This window comes from Cololabis saira, chromosome 16, assembly GCF_033807715.1.
Source record: "Cololabis saira isolate AMF1-May2022 chromosome 16, fColSai1.1, whole genome shotgun sequence".
NCBI classification, from domain to species: domain Eukaryota; kingdom Metazoa; phylum Chordata; class Actinopteri; order Beloniformes; family Belonidae; genus Cololabis; species Cololabis saira.
The window spans coordinates 26,778,735-26,790,028 of record NC_084602.1 but is presented as its reverse complement, the minus strand read 5'-3'; the positions used below and the strand labels follow the sequence as shown (position 1 = coordinate 26,790,028).

Sequence of the window (11,294 nt, the reverse complement as noted above, 5' to 3'; positions counted from 1 at the left end):
ACCATCATGAACAGATCACAAACTTGACCTCATTTACTTCAGTGTTCTTTCTACAAAAACACTTTTGCAACACAATCACATTTTTACCAGAAAGCTACATTTGCTGTTCAGGGACACCACACAAAGTCTGACTGCTTAGTTTGAGCAGGCTATGTTTAGTTCATTGTTCAACTAAATGTTGTTTTTTGTCATTGGGAATTTACTGGTGAAAGAAGTTTACTGTGAAATACGGCCATTTCTGAGCTGTAATCGGGAGTTTACTGACCCCACTTTTTACTGTTACAGTCCTGACAGACCAATCACAGCGCATGTTATTGCGGGGGCGTGGCTAAGAATTGATTCAGCAATGTGATTGGTTCCTGTCTCACAGCGTTGAGAGTTGCGGGGGTCTTTAAAGTTTGTCCTAGTCAGTTACTGTTTGTTTTGCTCCCGCCCGGTAGAACTTTTTTTGCTTTTGAGGAGATACTGCTGCGTTGTTGTAAAACATGTCGCATAAACGGTCCTTGTGCTTTTATCCAAATCAACCTGAAGCAGATGTTACTCCGACCAGACCTGCAGTAGAGCGACAAGGACGGTCAACTCCATCTTCTTCCCCATGAGAAAGTCCCGGTTCAGGTGTATCTGTTGTTGTTAATGCTTTAAATTCTTTGTCGCGACAAATATCGAAATTCGAAGAAAAAGTAGACAGCAGATTTGAAAAGATAGAGCGCAGACTACAGGACATCGACGGCAGATTTGAGCTACTGGACGAGGAAGTGAAGAACTTAAGCTCTGATCGTGTTGAAACTTTCAGCTCCGATTCCACACCCGCAAAACGGATTAAAAGAGCAAAGAACACACGTGTTGCTGTAAGTAAGTTTGCTTATGACTAAGGACTGTGCACAATTCCTTTTACATTTAACTGCATGTCCACATGAGGTAATAATGCTTAAATACTTTTAGAATCACACTAACTTTGTATTATTAATCTATACAGGAGGCTGTAAGACGTTTACACAATTCTGAAAACAACGCTATGAAGCTGGATCCAAAACAAAGGTAAATATATGTTTTTTGTTTGTAATCACTGTAATTTACCACAGCAAAATAAAAAATAAATGAATAAACGGCATTAGGAAAGAAATTGTTGAAAAACCAAACTGATTTAGTAGTGATGGGTCGGACCATAGACATATATAAACTTTATATATGTCTATGGACTTTATTAAAGGCTAGATGACTCGTCCGCGCTGCTGCCAATGCAGAGTGACGTCGTCACACGGCGGCCATCTTGCCACAGGAGAGCTCGCTCACTCTAACATTGTGTTTAATGGTGCATGTACTGCTTAAACAACCTTAACTTGCTCAATTCTCAACAGATTTTCAAACAGTTTGGTTTTTTATCAACGTCAGAGATGTAGTTATGACACTGCATACTTGTGAATAATTATAAACATTGAAAAACGTACTTTTATATGAAAATAACCAGAAACAGATAGCTATGACATGGTATTTATATTAAATCAATATTTCTATAGTATTCTTAGTAACGTGTCACGTGTGCTCAGTGTAGTCACGTGTGATCTAGATCTATTTTCTCCACACAAAAATAAATAAAAGGTTGCTTTGGGGTTTGAGTTTGTTTTTAATCAACTAACATGGCTCCTCTCTTTCCCAACAGTATCAATTCTCCACATAACCTTGCAGTTACGACATACATGTTGGAGCAGGTCGGCATTGCTTTTCCTGACACAGACAGCGACGTGATAACAGGTAAAAAGAAAGGCACATCCATCCTTGTTCTTTTAGAATTGCTTTGAATAGATATTGAAACTAATTAAATTCTAATTGTATTTTTGCTTGTGCTTTAGCTGCTTGCAAGACTTATTTTGAGTCTTTTGAAAAGGAGCCATCGTCTCGATCAGCCAGAAAATGCTCCCCAGAAAAAGAAATTAAACAATGCAATGAAGACTAGACAACGGAAAACAAGGGTAAGTTACAGCAATATTTGGGTTAGTGAGTTACAGTATATGGAACTGAGATGTTTTTAATTTAGTGTTAATTGAATATTGGTAAAAAATTATACACATTTTAATTGCTACTCTATATTTTGCAGTTGCTGGCCTCCAGGGCTAGATGTGTACAGACTCCCGCTGAAATGTGACCTGATGACCTGATGTCAGAAGAAGAAGATGGCGTCGTAGATGGACGGGCGGTGTGGATAGTTTCACCTCCACCCCAAAGACACGAGGCTTCTGCTTATGCCAGGTGCTTCAGCAGAGGAAAGACAAGCAGAGTTCAGCCCTATACCTACATGTGCAGCGACAGTCACTGGGGCAGAGCGGTGCCACGCAACGGGCGGCGCCACTGGGAGACAATGGCTCGTTTTTAGCTCTGTTAAACTCTTAAGTTGACCTGTCTGGTAGAGGAGCAGGGGCCATTCAGATCAAACTGTAAAAAAAAAAACTGCAAGAGAGAGAAGTGCTCACTGACTGGACTAAGTTTTGATCTCTTTGTCGGAGATTTGCTTTTAAAAGTGCCTTTTTTGTTTTTTTCATGTGGACACACACTGAACTTTTTGGAATACTGTGTTTTAATTTTCTGCAATAAAATACATTTACTTGTACTGAGGTGGTTGCTTATTTGATTTCTGAAATGTGCATGTATTTGTAACCTGGTAAACTGCAGGTAGCTTGCAGTAATCCTCTCGGGTGCAATTTTCTTTTGCACCAGTAGAGGTTGCTGTGCTTGGGGGGGTTGGGGGGGATGGGGCTTGGGGGGGGGGTTGGGGAGTGAGGGTAGGGGGGGTGGGGGTTGGGGGAGGTTGGGGGGTGAGGGTTGGGGGAGGTTGGGGGGGTGGGGGTTGGAGGTGTAAGGGGGGGGGGGGGTGAGGCTTGGGGGGGTGAAGTTCCCCGCCCCCCTCAAGTCTGGAATGTCACACCTTTGTGTGACAATAGCCAGCATGGCACCCTGCTGAGCTGGCTACTCCAAACACAGCAGGAGGTCCCAGTACAATACGGGTGTTTCCGGACCGGGGAAATTTTTAGTTTTCGACTGGTTTACCTTACATAAATTCCCGTGCTAGCACCTGAAATACCGGGGGTATACACAGCCGTAAACCCTGTTTTTTTTGCTGTGTATGGCAGTGTTTTGACGTGCCAATACTAAGAGCCAATCAGCGATCTTTGGCACGGGTTTCAAAGCGTTTCTGGAGAGCCAATGAGCACATTGCATCGCCTACTGACGTCGCCGCCATATTGGATGTGGCAAGACTGGGCTGTAAACTAATACAAGTAAATTGGCTTATTTTCATAAAGCACCTTTCTACAAAGAAATTTACGTTTTACGTCTCATTTATTCATTCACACACGCACAACATACTTGGGAAACAGTTAGGCACCAAATATAATATATTTAATTTTCTCAGATGGCAAAAATAAGAACTTTATTGATCCCACATAGGAGTAATTCATGTTATATCAGCTATAGAGAACAAGGTAGTGCCGAAAAACAATATATATCCCCCCTCACAAAAATAGAGACATATTTTTTTATCAACAAAACAAATAAAAGAAATTCAAATAACAAAATAACATATTTGAACCATTTTTCAGACAATAAAATAACAATAACAATAAAATGTAATGTAATGTATAAAAATGTAAAATATGCTTTGTTAATGAGAGAATATGTTTCTCTATTTTTCTTATTTTTGTGAAAAATTTTGTAGCTTTGTAAAAAAAACTTTGTAGCTTTGTAAAACGTTTGTAGCTTTGTATCTCTTGTACAAATATGTTTTGCAAGTGCAAATATTTTTTTCACACGCACAAAATATTTCTACAAGTACAAATATTTTTTGCACACGCACAAAATATTTCTACAAGTACAAATATTTTTTGCACACGCACAAAATATTTCTACAAGTACAAATATTTTTTGCACACGCACAAAATATTTCTACAAGTACAAAGTTTATTTACAGATACAAAATACTTATGGCATTAATTTGAGCCCATACAGCTGCAGTTATTGATCAGTGAGTGCAGTCTCCTGTTGCAGGAACACGTCTGCTTCTTTTGCAGAAAGGGGTCCATGGTGGCTCTTCATCGGTCTGCATGCATTTAATTTAAAATACTTTTGTCAGGCACAGTCAGGCATAACGTTAAAGCTCTCTTTTAAAGCCAAAATACGCTTAATATCTTACCAAGGCGAGTCCGTTTCGTTCGAGGTGCTTTCTCTTCAAACGCTCGTACAACGTGCTCCCGTGATAAGCAAGGTCTGCTTTGCAAACCTTGCAAGTAATCTTTTTATTCGCCATATCCAGGCTATCACGCTCCCGAACTTTTGAAGTTTTGTTACCCGCAGCTTCGCTGAGACGCAAGAAGAAAAAAAAAAGCTGCGCTGAGAGGCTGAGTGTTGTGCGGCTCTCGGCAGAGATTGTATGTGGTGAAGTGAAGTGAGATGCCTCACTCCATTGGAAAAAAAAATGTCTGGTGACAATTTTGATTATCGATTTTTGTCGACAACGTCAGCGAATCGTTGCAGCCCTAATTATGATCGGAACCCAAGCCATTTCACGGCCCAGTAGGAACAGCTCTGCGGCCCGGTACCGGTCCGGGGACCGGGGGTTGGGAATCACGGTTCTAGTGTATCTCTCCTTTGCCTTGAACAGGCTGTGTGCTGTAAAATGGGCTGCAATTCGGTCCCGAATTTCCCGCGCTGTCCTGCGGATGTGACGTCACATGACGCTGCATGCAGGTTCTCCCCGTTCTCCCGTGCCGGCTTCACTGTTGGCTGCAGTACCCCCAACAGCCGTCGTGGTGAAGGGTGGCGCTAGAGAGTCTCATTTCTTAAAAGGAGCCTCAAGCTCCTTTAAGTGTTTTGTCTTTTTCTGTGGCAGACCTGGGGCGTTATGTACTAAGGGCCTGATTTACTAAAGGTTTGCGTGCGTAAAAACGTGTGCAAACTTGACCACCCGCAAACCAATGTGCAAGCTGATCTACTAACAGCGTGCAAAGAGGACTGCACCTCTCAAATGAGCAAAATAGCACCCGCTATTCATTTAGTACTTTTGCCCTGATGAATAATCAATATGGGGCGTACCCGCCAGAAATCGGGAAAATGCAAATATGTCCATTTACCACGCGCAATGAGATTTACCAAGCCTGAAAGTTTTTGCGGGGATTGTGATTGCGTCTGTATTTAATACGTTCAAAAGGAAGGTGCTAATCTGCCCAGCATTACGCAGGGATGCTTGTTGGTGCCTGATTTGAGGACTGGGGTGGGGATGGCTCAACTTGTGGTGAGGATTCTCCACATGCAAAAGGAGAAATATTTTATTTGAATGTTAAATCGAGTATTATTCAGCAAAAGGTTGCCCCAGGAGGCACCTTGATTTTTTCATTTGTGATAATAAATAAATCACGTGTTTTCATGGAGAAAAAAGTGTTTCTTATTGTGCGCCTATACTTGTTCTGAAGTTGTCATACCCCGGTGTTGTGCCGTATTCAGCACCCCTGCCGTGAAAAGCACCCCCTCGTCTGACAAAAATGATATTCTCATTCAGTGTCACGTTCTGTTTAGCGTCCAGTTTTGTGTTAATGATTCATGTTTAAATGCGCTCATGGATTCCACAATAGTCATACTTTCCCACAATCACAGTCACAGATAACCAAAATCGGGTAAATGGTTATTGATGTCATTAATTAATAGCCTGCTTACTGTGTTGTCTTCCATAATATTTGTAAATATATATAATATAAACTCCTAAGTATGTGTTTGTGTGAGTGTGTATATATAAATATATTGAAGTGTCAGTGTGTTGTTTTTTTTCTTGGTCTACTTATCATTGAATATACGAGGGGGTGCTTTTCACGGCAGGGGTGCTGAATACGGCACAACAATTTGCCTCTTCCACTAATATCTCTAACTCCAACTCGTCGAATTTCATTTTGCGCTCGCAAACCGTAAGACACGCAACACCTAATTTAAAGGAGCCGTCTGTAAGAAATGGCCAAAACTTGTACTGCAGTCACTTTCAAAATATTGTTGAGCGGCGTGTACCCTCCCCCTCCTCCCCCCGACCAGAGGTTGCCAGGTAGGCTGCAGAATGCAGCAGGAACGTAGGCTGCCATGGCTGCGATAATTAGAGCCGAGCTGGCAACCCGGATGCCGAAACAATACTGACTTCGTGATTGGGATATAGGTGGAGGGTGGAGCTTCAGGCCAAAATAAAAAATGACAACATAAACATCAGTTGAGGGCTGCAACTCCTCTTTTTAAACTGGAATATCCTGGCTTGAGTGCTGTTGTCAGTGACATAAGTATTTGAAATGAACATGATTTTTAAATGTCGGTTGACATATCGGGGTCATTTTATGATTCGTTTTATTATTGCTCTTACATACAGCTCCTTTAAATACTGCGGTTTGCACCTGTTATCAATTGCGCATGCAATCTTAGTTGATCACCCGCAAAACACACAACAACAGCACGCGCAAACTTTTTCAGTGCACACGCAATTTAGTACTCTTTATTTAGGAAATCGGGCCCTAAGAGTGCGGCGCACAAAAGACGTGCGTTCGCCACTTTCTACGCTCATGGTCGGATGTACAAAGAATGACTTGAACGTAGAAAGTTGCGGTCCTTCACTCACACATTAAGGCTGGTGTACGCACTTTTCTGAGGTTTTGTCTGTTGGTGACACTCACTGGTGATGCAGTGAAGTGCAGAATATGAGGAAACGTGACGTCAACAATAAATTCACGACCACATGAAGGACACAACAGTCCCCACATCACCAGATAAGTGACATACGAGTGGAGCTGCAACAATCTCACATCAACCACATCATCTGAACAAACAACTAAAGGCAGGAGCTCAACAATGGAACCCGCAAATCCCGATGGCAGCTTTGGCTCCGTTAGAGGAACCTGCTGATGGCAGGATCAGGAGCGAGTCTTCAGGGACCAGACTGATCTGCTGGTCCAGGACTAAGATTGGATCATCAGCTGGTTCAGGTACCAAGAGGATCCTTTCTGGATCTCTGCCCTGAACTGGACCAGCTGCTCCGGTTCAGACCAACATGATGCTTTCAGCAGGAGCTGCTGACAGGTTGGACATTTCTGTCACCATGACGACCGTATGGGATGACTACTGGAGATAAAAGCCGGATCCTAAAACATCCCATAACTGTGTCTGGACAGAAAAACATTAAAATACATTTTGCAGCGAAAAACCGGTTCTGTAAAGTTGTCTTTTAAAATAAAACTAAGATGTCACGGAAAGGTTGGTTGGTACGAACTGATGTGATTCAGCAATGACGAATAAAGTTTTTATTGAATGTTTAGGCAACTTTCAGAGTCTGATATCGAGTCGGCTGCAGGGGCTGCAGGTCCAGAAAGGGTTTCTCTGGTGATGGACCACGATCTAGACCGGTCTCTCCTCCTGCGGATGCAACACTCCGAGTTACAGCGACTTTGCTCTTTATTTCTCACGTTTGCACCTCAATAATCCCGTTGGCACAAGTTGTCTTTATTTCTGCAGCAGAGGAATCAGATCGTGATTGTAAGTGGCTGTGAGTTGTGTTTATTGAGCACTGTCACTTTAAATTTCACGTGCCTTGTAACCCCCGGGTGCACGCTTCAGGTCAAGCTCAGAAAAAAGACGAGACCTCGAAGAAGATATTAGCCAGATCCAGATCCAGATCCGTACTGTTTGCAACGTCCTGAATGCCACACTCAGCCAGTGCTCAGGCAGACTTGATGATCCGTCCCTAAGAACTCTGTTCTACGAAGCCATGGCCATTGTGAACAGCCGTCCGTTAACTGTCAATGGAGTGAACGATCCTACCTCACTCGAACCTCTAACGCCAAACCATTTCCTAATGATGAACTCCAAGATTGCCCTCCCACCCCCTGGTAAGTTTGAAAAGGAGGATGTCTATGCAACGAAAAGGTGGCGAAGAGTCCAATACTTGGTCGAACAGTTCAGGAGCCGGTGGAAAAGAGAATATCTCATGAACATCTCCACACGGCAGAAGTGGCACTCGACTCGACGCAAGGTGGATGACCTGGTCATCATAAAGGAAGACACCCCAAGAAACCAATGGCATCTTGGTCGAGTGGTTGGAACCACAGAGGAGAGTGATGGACTTGTGCGTTGTGTTAGAGTGTTAGTAGGAGACAAGACATTAGGAAAACAAAACCATTCAACTAAACCTTTGATCTTAGAAAGGCCCATTCAGAAACTAGTTCTCCTCCTTGAGAGTGAATGATAAGTTTGGTAGTCTATACCTTAAATCTTGCGTGAAGTACTTACCTGCAAATCACGTAGGCATAAGACTCATGTATACCCATTCAATCAGGAAGCTCCATGTCTTCATTCTGTATAACATGAGTGGTGGGAGTGTAAGTGGCCGTGAGTTGTGTTTATTGAGCACTGTCACTTTAAATTTCTCATGCCTTGTAACTCCCAGGTGCACGCTTCAGGTCAAGCTCAGAGAAAGACGAAACCTCGAAGAAGATATTAGCAAGAAAGACAGCTCATAATAATTTATCTTTAATGTCTTCTCTCCACTGTTAATGAGTCTTTAATTTTGTTTCACCCCACTCATCATTGGTTAACAGTGTTATTGTGTGCCTTTTTGTGCAGTTTAGAGATAGAATTATCGGCAATTTTAATTTAAAAGAAGACTGTTTTTGTTTGTGTAGCCAGAAAAGTTCATGGCTAACTAGCTTTTTGCAACAGTAGTGGTGGCAGCTTTCCAAGGATTCCCCTTAGCACCCTTGATCAGCGCAGCGAGGTACGATTCATTTGTATACTGTATATATTGATTTGTATAGTATTTCATATAGGCTACTCTGTCATTTTGTATTGCCTGCTAATATGCAGTTGTTGTTTATAGTGTGTGCCTGTTGTATGCTAATTTGCCTGTGTCATTTTGTGTCACAGTTTTCACGGTGTTCGACGATTTTGGTGCTATGCACAAATCTTCAATAAACTACACCCGTCTGGAAACACTCCAAGCCTGTTTCTTCAAAATCTTGGGTTGCTACACCGAGTTTGTTCCTGTTAGCGCCACTAACCTCGCGAGAACAGCCACCCAGGCTACAGCAGGTGGCAGTTCTCGCGAGGCTCGTGACATTTCAGTTTGGAGAGGCGGAAGGGGCAGATGGCAGGGGGAGCGGACACGGCATAAACAGTTTATCGTAACGAACCCTGAAACCAACAAACTTGGACTAAAAACTCACATGAAACTCTTTTTGTACAGTTTGGAATCTATCGGACTCGCTTTTGGAACTGACGGTGCGTCCGAAATGCCATACTAAACAGTATATACTAAAAAGTATACTTAAGTTCGGCACACTTTTGAGTAAATATCAGTAGTGTGCATTAATTCGGACGTACTATTAAGAGCGCACACGGGGCTTCCGGCTTAGCTTTACATGGGGTGAGACGTAATTAGCGGAGCTCCTGCAGAGTTAATTTTAATTCAGCATTTATTGGCACTTTTTGTATCACTCCCACGGCTTTGGTTTTAACCAACCTATTTTCAACGCGGTTACTTCGACGACTTACCACGGAAATGCCTCCAAAGTCCGTCAAAGCGGGGAATAACCCTCCAGCTAACCCGCGGCCTGCTGCTCATGCCGTCTCCTCGCCCCGCGGTGATTCTCCTCCTCCGGAGAGAACCTGCGCTGCGCAGGTTCCAGCTGCGGAGTTCAGCCGGCTTAAAACCGAACTTCTCTCCGCTCTTCGCAATGATGTTGCGGCTGTATTTAGGTCAGAGCTTCAGCAAGCACTGAACGAGAATTTAACGTCCATTAAGTCCGAGCTGCTTTCCCTTAAAGCTGATCTTTCTGGCAGTATTTCCTCCATGAAGGCGGACGTCGCGGGTCTCGCAGCCACGGTCGCTGGGATCGAGCTCTCGCTCTCAAGCTGCTCAGATGACATCGTTGCTCTCCAGAAAAAAGTTGATCACTTGTCGAAAGAATATGTGAGGCTGGAGGACAGATGCGAGGATTTGGAGTCAAGGTCCCGTCGGCAGAACCTGCGGATTATTGGCGTCCCGGAGGAGGATCCTGACTCTTCATCTGCAGCCGGCGTTTCCAGGCTCCTGGCGGAAGCCTTCTCCCTCGACGCAGAGCCGGTGGTGGATAGAGCCCACCGCACCCTCATGCCGAGACCGAAGACCGGGGAGCGGCCCCGCGCAATAGTGGCAAGGCTCCATTATTACACCGACTGCGCTGACATCCTGAGAAAGGCGAGAGAGCGGCAGCGGATAAAAGTCCGGGGTATGAGCATCTCCGTGTTCCCGGATCACACAGCCAAGACAGCGCGGGCGCGCGCTGCCTTTAATGACGTGCGCCGTCAGCTGCGGGAGATTAAGGGAGTCCGGTATGGATTGCTGTATCCAGCCCGGCTGCGTGTAACCCATGATGGCCAGCAACGTGACTTCACGTCGCCAGATGAAGCCCTGGCATTCATCAGGAAAATAAAAAAAGTGACTACCAGCTAGTTTTCTGGGACGATTTATCCAGCTTGCTGTCCATGCGGGACTCTGGCCCGGGGTGAGTGACTGAGTCAATTCAGAAAATGGGACTTTATGTCGTAATTTTTTTTTTTTTTTTTTTTTTTTAATTTTTAATTTTCTTTTTTTTTTTTTTTTTATTTATTATTTTTTTTTTTTTTCTCTTCTAACTATCAATGGGAACAACACCGTTTAAAATTGAAGGCCTAATCATTTCTATGGTATGATGCCTTGATTAGAAAATATGCACACACCCCTGTCTTTGCTTAAATTGTGTGCATGTGTGTGCGTGTCTGTGTGGGTGTGCAAGTGCATATATGTATATATCATTGTTCTACAGGCCAAAGATCTCCTTAATTTTAATTAACGTTTGTTGTTACCCTGACAAGACAGCGATCGTCAGAATGGCTCAGATTGTTGGTTTCATATGCCTCCATGCGGGACTCTGGCCCGGGTTGAGTGACTGAGTCAATTCAGAAAATGGGACTTTATGTCGTAAATTTTTTTTTTTTTTTTTTTTTTTTATTATATATATTTTTTTTTTTTCTCTTCTAACTATCAATGGGAACAACACCGTTTAAAATTGAAAGCCTAATCATTTCTCTGGTATGATGACTTGATTAGAAAATATGCACACACCCCTGTCTTTGCTTAAATTGTGTGCATGTGTGTGCGTGTCTGTGTGGGTGTGCGAGTACATATATGTATATATCATTGTTCTATAGGCCAAATATCTCCTTAATTTAATTAACGTTTGTTGTTACCCTGACAAGACAGCGTTCGT

The 11,294-nt window shown here is 43.2% G+C and overlaps 1 long non-coding RNA gene across 1 annotated transcript; it reads left to right on the top strand.

Moving 5' to 3' along the window:
• The first annotated feature begins 204 nt into the window (after positions 1–204).
• On the top strand, positions 205–1,752 carry LOC133462527 (uncharacterized). The gene is made up of 3 exons (XR_009784255.1): positions 205–852; positions 977–1,038; positions 1,661–1,752. It is a non-coding gene; the product is annotated as an uncharacterized LOC133462527 (long non-coding RNA).
• Positions 1,753–11,294: the final 9,542 nt, after the last annotated feature.